Raw genomic sequence first — 15,838 nt, forward strand, 5'->3', positions numbered from 1 at the left:
TCCTTAGTCCTTACTAAGGATATTCTTGACCCATGTCCAGTGATCTACTTATTAGATCAAAATTGTATTCCTTTGCCAAACACAGAGCAAGGTATACAATAGGTCTGGTTCACAGCATAGCATACTTTATAGAACCTATGACTGAGGCATAGGGAATGACTTTTCATTCTCTTTCTATTTTCTGCAATGGTCGGGTCTTGAGTCTTACTCAACTTCACACCTTGTAACTCAGGCAAGAACTCCTTCTTTGACTGTTCCATTTTGAACTATTTCAAAATGTATCAAGGTATGTACTTATTGAAAAATCTTATCAAACGTCTTGATCTATCTATATAGATCTTGATGCTCAATGTGTAAGCAGCTTCACCGAGGTCTTGCTTTTAAAGAACTCCTTTCAAATACTCCTTTATGCTTTCCACAAAAATTCTACATCATTTCTGATCAACAATATGTTACTCACATATTTTATCAGAAAGGCGGTAGTGCTCCCACTCACTTTATTGTAAATACAGACTTCACCGTAAGTCTGTATAGAACTATATGCTTTGACTAATCTTATCAAAGCGTATATTCCAACTCTGAGATGCTTGCACCAGTCCATAGATGACACTACACCACTCACCAGAATTCCCTACCGACGTTTGTTGGGAAAAAGTCACTATTGCCGACCCACAGTCAGCCATGAAAATTTCTAACAAACTATGGGTTGGCAAATCTATGTACGGTGACCCATTGTCGGTCGGGAATGCTACAACATATACCATCCAACAGTCGGTCGGGAATTCCGTTTTGGCGAACAGACCATCGGACGGTAAATAACCCCGACCGACAGTCCGATGCTACATGGGCCTCGCACGCAAATAGCCAATTTTTAGCGCCAATAGCCGGCCCAGCCCGCGAAGTTTTCTCGCTCAAAATCACAAGCACGCCGCAGCTCCAGGCTCCTTTCGTTCCCCACGCATGAAACCCTAGCTGCTTTCGTTCCCCACGCACGCCGCCGACCCAGAGAGGCGACCTCACCCTTCCCTCCCATGGCGCCACTGCCCCAACCCATAGCCGACTCCCTCTCCCCTCCCTCCCTCTCCACTCCCTTTCATGGTACCAGATCTGAAGGGGACATGGTCTCTTCGCTCCCGGTGGTCCAGGGCGAGTAGGCAGCCTCCGCTCCCTCCACTTCCGGCGACAGGTGCCTCCATCTCTGCCAACCAACATTCGGTGACCAGGAGGTAGCCATCTATGGCGGCAACAAAATCGGTAATGTTTCTTTCCCTCTCGTGTGGTCTCTCCCTCCACTCCCCCTCCAGGCTGCAGATTTGAAACTGGAGCGTGCAGATTTATAGTTTTCTAAAAAGTATTTTCATGAATTGGTTATATCCGTTCAGTTGTTCGTCCCACCCCTCTGCATATCCGACCCATTCTTATGTAGTTTATTATTATATGAGAGGAAGGGGTAAGGGACTGTTAGTCAAGAACAGTTGCATCTCTGTGTTCTCAGCAAGAAAGAGAATGACACAGTTAAACATTCAGATTTAAGCAATAGATGGATGGAACTTTTGTTCTGCAGTCTAATAACGAGATACAATAAAAGTTCTTTTATTTTACTGAAATTAACTTTTAATTGAGTGAGGTGCTAAGGTCAACCTCTATACATGCACATCCCTGAACTGAAAATACACCCAGGCACCAATTTTGGACAGTACAAAATTGATATGATGCTTACTTTGTGAGCGAGTCTCTTATTGCACAATATCTTTGAATAAAAGGCATGGTTAGAAATAAACTGAACCAAACTATCGACATCAGAGAGCATACAATTATGAGTTTAATTTCCCAGTTACAGCAATAATTGTACTGTATTTGTAATGATACATTCTTACCCCGCCAATAAATATTTGGTTGAGAGCCCTTGATCATGACAGCTAGAAATTAGCAAACGCATTACATATGTTCAGTAAAGCCTTTCAATATTTTTCCCGTCGATGTCACAAAATAAACACCCCAATTAGTATGTTTGAGCTTGGTGGTACGTGCCCCCATCTCTCCCCACTTCAGGAGAATAGGAGCCAACCATCCATGGCAGAAACAACATCGTAAGTTCTGTGTTTGTGTGTGCGCACGGCGCGCGCGTGTGTGCGTGTTCAGATTCCAACTCCCACCGGTGGACCAGAATTTTTTATTTGGTTGTAAGTTTAACCTCTTTCAAAAAGAAATCATGCAGCTTCTATTCATGGAAGCAGAAGTCCTTGAAGTACTCCCTCCGTTCCCAAATACTTGTCTTTCTAGGCATTTCAAATGGACTCAACATACGAATGTATGTAGACATATTTTAAAGTGTAGATTCACTCATTTTGCGTCGTATGTAGTCACTTGTTGAAATCTCTAGAAAGACAAGTATTTAGGAACGGAGGGAGTAGTAAATTATTTTTTTGCAGGGGAAATGAATGTTTAGTAAGTTTGGAAAAAAAGGCCACTGGAAGATGTCCATAGTCATATGCATGCATCCCATCGACTTGATGCTACTACAATTTACTCTTTGAAGAACCTCCGTAAGTATGTATGTGAGATAGCAAGCAATGTTGGATGCCCTCACTGTTTCCTTCTGATTGGCATATAGGACTATGTGCTTGTCCAGTATACATATCTCCAGTTTTCTATTAATTCTTTGGTACAAACGGAATACATGTAGCACTTTGTAAATGTTTCCATGTGAAAATATCATACTATAACATTATGTTCTATTTAATTCCCAGAAGTAATACTTGGTTTCAACTTTGAAAGACACATGAATTCTTCTATGGGGCGTCCGAACAAAAGGAGCATCCCGTCACTACGGTAATTTTGGTCACTTACCTGAACAAAAAGGGCTATGATCTCTTAATGAAATTGGGGGTCCATTGCGGATCCTTTTATTGGAAAAGATAATCTATTCACATGGGGGCTGGGTTCTCGTTGACGAACTGAAACATGCCGCTCTTAAATTAGCAAGCAGGAAACTACAGGCATAGTTGACATTGGACCTTTATGTTGTATTTTTTTCATATGGTGAAAAAGAGAGTTCATATTTTGCATATGGCCATGTTCTCTTATAGAATAAAAATAAGGATATGTTGACATTCGACTTTTATGTCGTCATTCTTCCATGATGGTTAGCCTACTGTTAATATCCTGTTCTCCAACTAACACATTCTTGCAAGAAATCACAATTGATGAAATAATTTTGAGCACTTACTTTTTCGAATTTTATGTTTACAAGAAGATTTACTGGTTACAAAGATTAAACAGACAAACCACTTTTTCAGAAAGCCATTTTAGATCCCACTAAGACAAAATAGAAGTGTGCTACTGCTAGTGTGTATACTGGAACATAATGCATGTTTGACATGAATGCTATTGAAAATTTTGAGTTGTTATGGTGTTCCTAATAACTTAAAGTTGTCGTATAATTTAACTGAACCATAGTACTCTCAATCAGAGAGCATGAACTTGGGAGTTACTATGCAACCATTCAGTTGACTTGTGAAGTAGTCATGCTTGAATATCTGGGCTGTTGTGATGGCCTTAATAGTGCAAAGCTATGCATATAAAGCTGTCATGCTTGTATAAGTGGGAAGTACACAAAGCTGCTGTCATGACCTTACTGTCCAAATCTAATGGAAAATTGTGTTGAACTAGTGTGTATACTATACTGGAAGATAATGCATGGTTAACATAAATGGTATTGGAATTATTTAGCTGCTATGGTGTTCCTAATAGCTTAAACTGTTGTGAAGATGAACTTAACCAAATTACTCTCAAACTAGAGAGCAAGAAATTGGGAGATAGTTTCCTGTATAGTACTCCCTCTGTTCACTTTTATAAGACCTTGGAGACATTTCAGACGATGTGCAAAACAGTTCATTTTAAGTTGTCTGAAACGACTCACAAAAGTGAACGGAGGGAGTAATAGTTTCTGTATGTGCAGCAATTTAGTTACCTTCTGAAGTAATAGTTGATGCCATGCTTGTAAGTGGGTTGGTGTCATGACCTTAACAGCGCAAAGCTATGCACATAACATTCACATTTTATTTTGAGTTTCCCTTCAGCAATTACTTGTGAACTTTCCAGCACTAAACTGTATTTGGCTGAGTATATCAATATTCAAACTTGTTTGTGTCGCTTTCACTTTTTTGTGAGCTATTAATCGTTCTATTGGTGAAGTGAATATTAATATAATTTATCTCAAGGAGAAACTGAAAGAATTCCAGATCTTGATGAATGTATACCTCGGTTTGTGAGGATCTGAAGAAACCCTTTTTCCCTTTACAGGTAGTGGAGCAAGATTTCTTATATATGGGTGAGGGCGTCAATCAATGTTGGTAGTTGGGACAAGGAATCTCATGACTGCAATATATAGCTACCACGTTGGACCAGGCGCGATTATCTTGAGTATAGCTAGACGGAAAAACATCTTTCGAAGGTAACCTGACCCATCCTGTTTATTTTGTGAAATTTAAAGTTAAAATAAGGGATGTATTCACCAGCTAGTCAATCTCCTTCCAGGAAGAATAGTACATAAAACTCTATGCTTAGCACACATCTGCTATGGAAAGTACATCATCATAAAGCCTAGTTACTTAAGTTGTCTTGGTAAGATCTACAAATTTGTATAATAAGTCTGCACGCGTGTAGTCCTTGATAATCAAATTAAATTGCTAGATAAGCATTGCTCATTACTTGTCGGATGCCAAAAAGTGAAAATGACCTCAATGAGATGCTGACAATACTACACATGCAGATGAATAAATGATTTATATAATACATAATTAATAACTGTATGAACACAAATAGATGCTTCAAACACTTCTGCTATCTGAAGATCATGCGTACTCCAGTTTTTTTGCCTATGCCAATATAGTAATTTATCTTATTTTTAATGAGAAGAAACAAACGCCTTTGTTGACCTATCAACTCCTTATGGAGATGGTGGGCCGGCTGGGGTGATACCAGCCGAGGATCAAAGTTAGTGTTAACACATGGCTATTGAATTCTCTGTATCTATTACTATTTATATTTTTGACAATGTCTAGTTTCTAATAGTGTATTATAACTGAATTGTTTAACTTTTGTAGGAAGCAAACAAAAGGACTACACTCACACGGAACCATGAAGCCAACGATCCACGTCAACTAGATGTTTTAGATTTCATTTTGTACAACTGATGTATCATACTTGCATCTTTTACATGTCCTTTTGTGAACCTGTTGTATGGTGTCTCCGTAGTTATGTTTAGAACAGATTGAAGGCAGACTGAAGTGTATGTATGTGACACCTAGTTAATGGAATAAAAAAAATGTTTGGTGCACCTGATGTGAGCCTGAAGTATCGTGTCTTGTTGATTATACTTATAACACATGAACTCTATGTATGTGGCAATTAGTACCATATGTTAATTAAAGCAGTGGTTGGCTAAATAAAATGTTGAGGAACTATTGGTCTACAAAGAAAAACCCTGTCTGATTGTTGGTCGGCAAAACAACCTCGTCTGACAGTCAGTTGGGAAAGGCTAACGCTAGGCCCAACAGAATGTTGGTCGGGAAAGAATACCCTATCCAATAGTTGGTCGGGAAACGCCCATGGTTGCCCCAATAGACTGTTGGTCAAGAAAGGCCCATGATAGGCCCAACAGAATGTTGGTCGGGAAAGATACTCCATAGCCGTCAAACAGTCGGTCGGGAAATCTATATCGGTCGGGAAAGGGTTTTCCCGTCTGGACTTTCCCCAACAGACATTGTCCGTCGGCAATAGTCTTTCCCGTCCAACTATCTGTTGGCGAAACTTGTATTCCCAACCAATCTGTCTGTCGAGGATGTAGTGTTGTGGTGTAGTGTGGATCGCTGGAGCTTGCACATTTTGTTAGCACCGTTAGGATTGACAAAACCTTCTGGTTGCATCATATACAACTCTTCTTTAAGAAAACCATTAAGGAATGCAGTTTTGACATCCATTTGCCAGATTTCATAAAATGTGGCAATTGCTAACATGATTCGGACAGACTTAAGCATCGCTACAGTTGAGAAAATCTCATTGTAGTCAACACCTTGAACTTGTCGAAAAACCTTTCACAACAAGTCGAGCTTTGTAGATAGTAACACTACTATCAGTGTCCGTCTTCCTCTTGAAGATCCTTTTATTTAACTTGACTTGCTGATCATCGAGCAAGTCAACCAAAGTCCACACTTTGTTCTCATATATGGATCATATCTCAGATTTTATGGCCTCAAGCCATTTCGCGGAATCTGGACTCATCACCGCTTCCTCATAGTTTGTAGGTTCATCATGGTCTAGTAACATGACTTCCAGAACAGAATTACCGCACCACTCTGGTGCGGATCTTTCTCTGGAAGACCTACGAGGTTTTGTAGCAACTTGATCTGAAGTTTCATTATCATCATCATTAGCTTCCTCGCTAATTGGTGTAGCAATCACTGGAACTGATTTCTGTGATGAACTACTTTCCAATAAGGGAGAAGGTACAATTACCTCATCAAGTTCTACTTTCCTCCCACTCACTTCTTTCAAGAGAAACTCCTTCTCTAGAAAGGATCCATTCTTAGCAACGAATGTTTTGCCTTCGGATCTGTGATAGAAGGTGTACCCAACAGTTTCCTTTGGGTATTCTATGAAGACGCACTTCTACGATTTGGGTTCGAGCTTATCAGGTTGAAAACCTTTTTCATATAAGCATCGCAACTCCAAACTTTAAGAAATGACAGCTTAGGTTTACTGCTAAACCATAGTTCATACGGTGTCGTCTCAACGGATTTAGATGGTGCCCTTTTAATGTGAATGCAGCTGTCTGTAATGCATAACCCCAAAACAATATTGGTAAATCAGTAAGAGACATCATAGATCGCACCATATCCAATAAAGTGTGGTTACGACGTTCGGACACACCATAACGTTGTGGTGTTCCAGGTGGCGTGAGCTGTGAAACTATTCCATATTATTTTAATTGAAGACCAAACTCGTAACTCAAATATTCGTCTCCGCGATCAGATCGCAGAAACTTTATTTTCTTGTTACGATGATTTTTCCACTTCACTCTAAAATTCTTTGAACCTTTCAATTATTTCAGACTTATGTTTCATCAAGTAGATATACCCATATCTGCTCAAATCATTTTGTGAAGGTCAGAAAATAACGATACTTGCCACGAGCATCCACACTCATTGGATCGCATACATCGGTATGTATTATTTCCAATAAGTCAGTAGCTTGTTCCATTGTTCTGGAGAACGGAGTTTTTAGTCATCTTGCCCAAAAGGCACGGTTCGCAAGCGTCAAATGATTCATAACCAAGTGATTCCGAAAATCCATCTTTATGGAGTTTCTTCATGCGCTTTACACCGATATGACCCAAACGGCAGTGCCACAAATAAGTTGCACTATCATTATTAACTTTTCATCTTTTGGCATCAATATTATGAATATGTGTATCACTACGATCGAGATCCAACAAACTATGTTCATTCGGTGTATGACCATCGAAGGTTTTATTCATGTAAACAGAACAACAATTATTCTCTGACTTTAAATGAATAACTGTATTGCAATAAACATGATCAAATCATATTCATGCTTAACGCAAACACCAAATAACATTTATTTAGGTTCAACACTAATCCCGAAAGTATAGGGAGTGTGCGATGATGATCATATCAATCTTGGAACCACTTCCAACACACATCATCACATCACCCTCAACTAGTTTCTGTTTATTCTGTAACTCCTGTTTCGAGTTACTAATCTTAGCAACCGAACAAGTATCAAATACTCAGGGGTTACTATAAACACTAGTAAGGTACACATCAATAACATGTATATCAAATATACCCTTGTTCACTTTGCCATCCTTCTTATCCACCAAATATTCAAGGCATTTCCGCTTCTAGTGACCATTTCCTTTACAGTATAATCACTCAGTTTCAGGCTTTGGTCCAGCTTTGGGCTTCTTCGCGGGACTGACAACTTGCTTGTCATTCTACTTGAAGTTCCCTTTCTTTCCCTTTCCCCTTTTCTTGAAACTAGTGGTCTTGTCAATCATCAACACTTGATGCTCTTTCTTGATTTCTACCTTCGTTGATTTCAACATCACGAAGAGCTCGGAATCATTTTCGTCATCCCTTGCATACTACAGTTCATCACAAAGTTCTACTAACTTGGTGATGGTGACTAGAGAATTCTGTCAATCACTATCTTATCTGGAAGATTAACTCCCACTTGATTCAAGCGATTGAAGTACTCAGACAATCTGAGCACATGCTCACTAGTTGAGCGATTCTCCTCCATCTTTTAGCAATAGAACTTGTTGGAGACTTCATATCTCTCAACTCGGGTATTTGCTTGAAATATTAACTTCAATTCCTGGAACATCTCATATGGTCCATGACGTTCAAAACATCTTTGAAGTCCCGGTTCTAAGCCGTTAAGCATGGTGCACTAAACTATCAAGTAGTCATCATATTAAGCTAGCCAAATGTTCATAACGTCTACATCTGCTCCTGCAATAGGTCTGTCACCTAGCGGTGCATCAAGGACATAATTCTTCTGTGCAGCAATGAGGATAAACCTCAGATCACGGACCAAGTCCGCATCATTGCTACTAACATTTTTCAACATAGTTTTCTCTAGGAACACATATAAAAACATAGGGAAGCAAAAACATAGGGTAGCAACAACGCGAGCTATTGATCTATAACACAATTTGCAAAATACTACCAGGACTAAGTTCATGATAAATTCAAGTTCAATTAATCATATTACTTAAGAACTCCCACTTAGACAGACATCTCTCTAGTCATCTAAGTGATCACGTGATCCAAATCAACTAAACCATGTCCGATCATCACGTGAGATGGAGTAGTTTCAATGGTGAACATCACTATGTTGATCATATCTACTATATGATTCACGTTCGACCTTTCGGTCTCCGTATTCCGAGGCCATATCTGTATATGCTAGGCTCGTCAAGTATGACCTGAGTATTCCGCGTGTGCAACTGTTTTGCACCCGTTGTATTTGAACGTAGAGCCTATCACACCCGATCATCACGTGGTGTCTCAGCACGAAGAACTTGCGCAACGGTGCATAACCAGGGAGAACACTTCTTGATTATTATTGAGAGATCATCTTAAAATGCTACCGTCAATCAAAGCAAGATAAGATGCATAAAGGATAAACATCACATGCAATCAAAATATGTGACATGATATGGCCATGATCATCTTGCGCCTTTGATCTCCATCTCCAAAGTACTGTCATGATCTCTATCGTCACCGGCACGACACCATGATCTTAATCATCTTGATCTATATCAATGTGTCATCATATGGTCATCTCGCCAACTATTGCTCTTGCACCTATTGCTATCGCATAGTGATAAAGTAAAGCAATTATTTGGCACTTGCATCTTATGCAACAAAGAGACAATCATAGGGCTACTGCCAGTTGCCGATAAATTCAACAAAACATGATCATCTCATACAACAAATTATATCTCATCACGTCTTGACCATATCACATCACAACATGCCCTGCAAAAACAAGTTAGACGTCCTCTACTTTGTTGTTGCAAATTTTACATGGCTGCTATGGGCTTAGCAAGAACCGTTCTTACCTACGCATCAAAACCACAATGATAGTTCGTCAAGTTAGTGTTGTTTTAACCTTCGCAAGGACCGGGCGTAGCCACACTCGATTCAGCTAAAGTGAGAGAGACAGACACCCGCCAGACACCTTTAAGCACAAGTGCTCGTAACGGTGAAACCAGTCTCGCGTAAGCGTACGCGTAATGTCGGTCCGGGCTGCTTCATCTCACAATACTGCCGAACCAAAGTATGACATGCTAGTAAGCAGTATGACTTATATCGTCCACAACTCACTTGTGTTCTACTCGTGCATATACCATCAACGCATAAAACCTAGGCTCTGATACCACTGTGAGGGAACGTAGTAATTTCAAAAATTTCCTACGCACACGCAAGATCATGGTGATGGCATAGCAACGAGAGGGGAGAGTGATGTCCACGTACCCTCGTAGATCGAAAGCGGAAGCGTTAGCACAACGCGGTTGATGTAGTCGTACGTCTTCACGGCCCGACCGATCAAGCACCGAAACTACGGCACCTCCGAGTTCTAGCACACGTTCAGCTCGATGACGTCCCTCGAACTCCGATCTAGCCGAGTGTCGAGGGAGAGTTCCGTCAGCACGACAGCGTGGTGACGATCTTGATGTTCTACCGTCGCAGGGCTTCGCCTAAGCACCGCTACAATATTATCGAGGTGGACTATGGTGGAGGGGGGCACCGCACACGGCTAAGAGATCCAAGGGATCAATTGTTGTTGTGTCTAGAAGTGCCCCCCTGCCCCCGTATATAAAGGAGGAAGGGGGGAGGGGGCGGCCGGCCTAGAAGGGGCGCGCCAAGGGGAGTCCTACTCCCACCGGGAGTAGGACTCCCTCCTTCCTTGTTGGAGTAGGAGAAGGGGGAAAGAGGGGGAGAGGAGGAAGGAAAGAGGGGCTGCACCCCTTTTCCAATTCGGACCAGAGGGGGGCTGCGCGCCTCCTTCCTTTCGGCCTCTCTCCTCAATTCCCGTATGGCCCAATAAGGCCCATATACTCCCCGGCAAATTCCCGTAACTCTCCGGCACTCCGAAAAATACCCGAATCACTCGGAACCTTTCCGAAGTCCGAATGTTGTCGTCCAATATATCGATCTTTACGTCTCGACCATTTCGAGACTCCTCGTCATGTCCCCGATCTCATCCGGGACTCAGAACTCCTTCGGTACATCAAAACTCACAAACTCATAATATAACTGTCATCGAAACCTTAAGCGTGCGGACCCTACGGGTTCGAGAACAATGTAGACATGACCGAAACACGTTTCCGATCAATAACCAATAGCGGAACCTGGATGCTCATATTGGCTCCCACATATTCTACTACGATCTTTATCGGTCAAACCGCATAACAACATACGTTGTTCCCTTTGTCATCGGTATGTTACTTGCCCGAGATTTGATCGTCGGTATCCAATACCTAGTTCAATCTCGTTACCGGCAAGTCTCTTTACTCGTTCCGTAATGCATCATTCCGTAACCAACTCATTTGGTCACATTGCTTGCAAGGCTTATAAAGATGTGCTTTACCGAGAGGGCCCAGAGATACCTCTCCGACAATCGGAGTGACAAAACCTAATCTCGAAATACGCCAACTCAACATGTACCTTCGGAGACACCTGTAGTACTCCTTTATAATCACCCAGTTACGTTGTGACGTTTGGTAGTACCCAAAGTGTTCCTCCGGTAAACGGGAGTTGCATAATTCTCATAGTTACAGGAACATGTATAAGTCATGAAGAAAGCAATAGCAACATACTAAACGATCAAGTGCTAGGCTAACGGAATGGGTCATGTCAATCACATCATTCTCCTAATGATGTGATCCCATTAATCAAATGACAACTCTTTTGTCCATGGCTAGGAAACATAACCATCTTTGATAAACGAGCTAGTCAAGTAGAGGCATACTAGTGACACTATGTTTGTCTATGTATTCACACATGTATTATGTTTCCGGTTAATACAATTCTAGCATGAATAATAAACATTTATCATGAAATAAGGAAATACATAATAACTTTATTATTGCCTCTAGGGCATATTTCCTTCACTTTCATCAAGAAATTTTTCTGCAGATGTCGGTCGTATGTCAACCTCGGAAGTACCAAGAATGGTGCAAATCATCCACCAACGGCTACATAAACACACTCAAATTCTTCCCCAGATATTCAGGCCCCGGAGTTATAAGCGACAGGAACATGGTCTTGCGTTGCATTATGGCGCCGGGAGGGAGATTGAGCGGAATAACAAATATGGGCCAACAGCTGTATGGATTAGACTACATACCATATGGATTGAACCCATCACCTGTTATAGCAATTCGGACATTCCCAGCCTCGGCTGCTTTCTCCGGGTACTCTATATCGAATGACTTCCATGCTTCACCTGCTGATGGATGTACAACTTTTTTTGGATTGTACCTTTTCCCTTCCTTGTGCCACTTCATCATTTTGGCAGACTCCTCGGTGATGAAAAGGCGCTGCAGTCTTTTTATAAAATCAAGATACCGAAGAACCTTCACAGGGATTTTTAGCTGCTGCTTCTGACCATGGTTATCGACCACCTCAATATACCGAGAGGAACCGCACTTCCTACAGTACTTGTCATCCGCATACTCATGCCTAAACAAAAGGCAATTCTTTGGACAAACATGTATTTTCTCATAGTCCATGGAGAGCGCCTTCATGATTTTCTTCGTACCGTACATGGTTTTCGGCAGTTCATGGCCCTCAGGCAGGCTGTTAGCCCATACTCCCAGAAATGCTTCGAAGCAACCTTGGCTACAACCGTACTCAGCCTTGACTGCCATCAGTTGCGAGATGGCATCCAGCACAGACAGCTTGGCACCCTCATAGAGAGGTTTCTTTGAGGAGGCCAAGATTTTCAGGAAGGCCTTTGCGGTTTCCTTCGGCTCCTCCGGTTCATTCGCTGAATGTGACGGAGGTGTCGGCTGTGCAGCAAAGACATCATTTAGCATGTCTCTAACCCCATCGTCCTCATAACCAGCGATGCGTTGTCGTATCACATCCTCTCTACCACGGTCCCACAGGGCAAAGTTTATCGGCATATTAAAGTTGGGCATAAATCCATGCGTGCGAAGGTGCTTAGTCATCTCACTCTTATCTCTGCGGATACGTCTCTTACATCTGGCACACGGGCATTCTGGCACCATCCTCATTGGACTACGGAATATCTCTTTCAAAAACACATCAGTTTTCTCGACCCACTCTGTTGTTACTTGATTCCAACGGAAAAACCCACTATACATCCACTGATTATCTGCCATCTCTGCTTTATTGGAAGCCACACAACAAAATTAAGGATTCATTTAAATTACCCACATCAATATTTTATTTTTTACAAGGTTGATGAGAAATGACATTTAATTCACCTACATCTCTAATAGGTAAAGTGAAGGAAATATGCCCTAGAGGCAATAATAATTTATTATTTATTTCCTTATATCATGATAAATGTTTATTATTCATGCTAGAATTGTATTAACTGGAAACATAATACATGTGTGAATACATAGACAAACATAGTGTCACTAGTATGCCTCTACTTGACTAGCTTGTTTATCAAAGATGGTTATGTTTCCTAGCCATGGACAAAAGAGTTGTCATTTGATTAACGGGATCACATCATTAGGAGAATGATGTGATTGACTTGACCCATTCCGTTAGCCTTAGCACTTGATCGTTTAGTATGTTGCTACTGCTTTCTTCATGACTTATACATGTTCCTATGACTATGAGATTATGCAACTCCCGTTTACCGGAGGAACACTTTGTGTGCTACCAAACGTCACAACGTAACTGGGTGATTATAAAGGATCTCTACAGGTGTCTCCGAAGGTGTTGGGTTGGCGTATTTCGAGATTAGGATTTGTCACTCCGATTGTCGGAGAGGTATCTCTGGGCCCACTCGGTAATGCACATCACTATAAGCCTTGCAAGCAATGTGGCCAATGAGTTGGTTACGGAATGATGCATTACGTAACGAGTAAAGATACTTGCCGGTAACGAGATTGAACTAGGTATTGGATACCGACGATCGAATCTCGGGCAAGTAAACATACCGATGACAAAGGGAACAACGTATGTTGTTATGCGGTTTGACCGATAAAGATCTTCGTAGAATATGTAGGAGCCAATATGAGCATCCAGGTTCCGCTATTGGTTATTGACCGGAAACGGTTCTCGGTCATGTCTACATAGTTCTTGAACCCGTAGGGTCCGCACGCTTAAGGTTTCGATGATAGTTATATTATGAGTTTATGAGTTTTGATGTACCGAAGGAGTTCGGAGTCCCGGATGAGATCGGGGACATGATGAGGAGTCTCGAAATGATCGAGACATAAAGATCGATATATTGGACGACTATATTCGGAGTTCGGAAAGGTTCCGAGTGATTCGGGTATTTTTCGGAGTACCGGAGAGTTACGGGAATTCGTATTGGGCCTCAATGGGCCATACGGGAAAGGAGAGAAAGGGCCAAAAGGGTGGCCGCACCCCTCCCCTTGGACTAGTCCGAATTGGACTAGGGAGGGGGGGCGCCCCCTTCCTTCCTTCTCCTTCTCTATTCCCTTTCCTTCTCTCCTACTCCTACTACATGGAAGGGTTCCTAGTTCTACGAGGAAAGGGGGAATCCTACTCCCGGTGGGAGTAGGACTCCCCTAGGGCGCGCCATAGAGAGGGCCGGCCCTCCCCTCCTCCACTCCTTTATATACGGGGGCAGGGGGCACCCCATAAACACACAAGTTGATCTACGGATCGTTCTTTAGCCGTGTGCGGTGCCCCCCTCCACCATATTCCACCTCGGTCATATCGTCGCGGAGTTTAGGCGAAGCCCTGCGCCGGTAGAACATCATCATCGTCACCATGCCGTCGTGCTGACGGAACTCATCCCCGAAGCTTTGCTGGATCGAAGCCCGGGGATCGTCATCGAGCTGAACATGTGCTGAACTCGGAGGTGCCGTACGTTCGGTACTTGGATCGGTCGGATCGTGAAGACGTACGACTACATCAACCGCGTTGTGCTAACGCTTCCGCTTATGGTCTACGAGGGTACGTGGACAACACTCTCCCCTCTCGTTGCTATGCCATCACCATGATCTTGCATGTACGTAGGAATTTTTTTTGAAATTACTACGTTCCCCAACATAAAGATGGGTCCTAATCCCACCCGAGAATGTGTAGATTGAGTACGGTCCATGCTCTACCCCATTCCGAGACAAAATTTCGGCAGCACCTCCCCGCTGTTCTCCAAATACACGTCTCGGCAAAATGCCGAGAGAATGTGCATCCGGAGAACAACAGGGAGGCGCCGCCGAAATTCTGTCTCGGAACGGGGTAGAGCATGAACAACGTACCCAATCTACACATCCTCGGACTGTCCGTGGAAAGCGCTGGACAATCCGAAAGAGCTGCGGTGATAAATATGCAATTGAATGCATATTTATCGATGCAACCATCTCGGATGGGAGACGCCTAGGTTACGCGACTTGACGAGAAAAGAAAATCTAGTGACATGATTATTAAGATGGATTCGTAGCTCACCCTCGATTGTAGACGAAGTAGTCAAACAGCGACGAAATCACAGACCAATGCCTTCGACGACGATGACTCCAAAGATATGCAACACCAGAAAGCCTGTAAATTTTACCGACAAAAAAAACTTAGATCATCAAGCGACACAACAAAGAATGCTAATTCCACCATTCAAAAAGATCATAGTGCTAATGACATCCATTGATCAATATTTTGCAAACTATCCACCTACAAACAGTACCAAAAAACTAAAAAAAGTCATAGAAACTTGCTAGTCTAGGCACTCGTTCTAGCCTTCTCTGTGAAGAACAGAAACTAGCATATTTTACCATGAAAATTAGCAGATGCCTAGTACACCGCTCAACTATATCCTGAGTTCAAATATCACCATGAACTCCAAAACCGTCCACAGATGCCCCCTCAACTTTTCATATACCCAGGGAGCACATATATAATTGCTAGTTGCATAACGTCACTTGCAGACTGAATAAAAATGGCTTTGGCATAGCAGAGAGCAAACTGAATAAAAATGGCTTAGTTCACCCACTTGAATAGAATAACAACTCATGTAAACACATGTCTGCCATTGGGCATCAACTATTGCCGCCAACATACGGATACAGGCT

General features: G+C 42.2%; 1 long non-coding RNA gene across 2 annotated transcripts; it reads left to right on the plus strand.

The window, feature by feature from the left end:
• The first annotated feature begins 935 nt into the window (after nt 1–935).
• Nucleotides 936–5,341, plus strand: LOC123139899 (uncharacterized). 2 transcript variants are annotated; one of them, XR_006469690.1, is made up of 3 exons: nt 936–2,832; nt 4,306–4,456; nt 5,109–5,341. It is a non-coding gene; the product is annotated as an uncharacterized lncRNA (long non-coding RNA). The 2 variants fall into 2 exon arrangements; XR_006469691.1 differs by having other exon boundaries at nt 937–1,254.
• The last annotated feature ends 10,497 nt before the right edge of the window (nt 5,342–15,838 follow it).

Source organism: Triticum aestivum, chromosome 6B (assembly GCF_018294505.1).
Source record: "Triticum aestivum cultivar Chinese Spring chromosome 6B, IWGSC CS RefSeq v2.1, whole genome shotgun sequence".
Classification (NCBI taxonomy): domain Eukaryota; kingdom Viridiplantae; phylum Streptophyta; class Magnoliopsida; order Poales; family Poaceae; genus Triticum; species Triticum aestivum.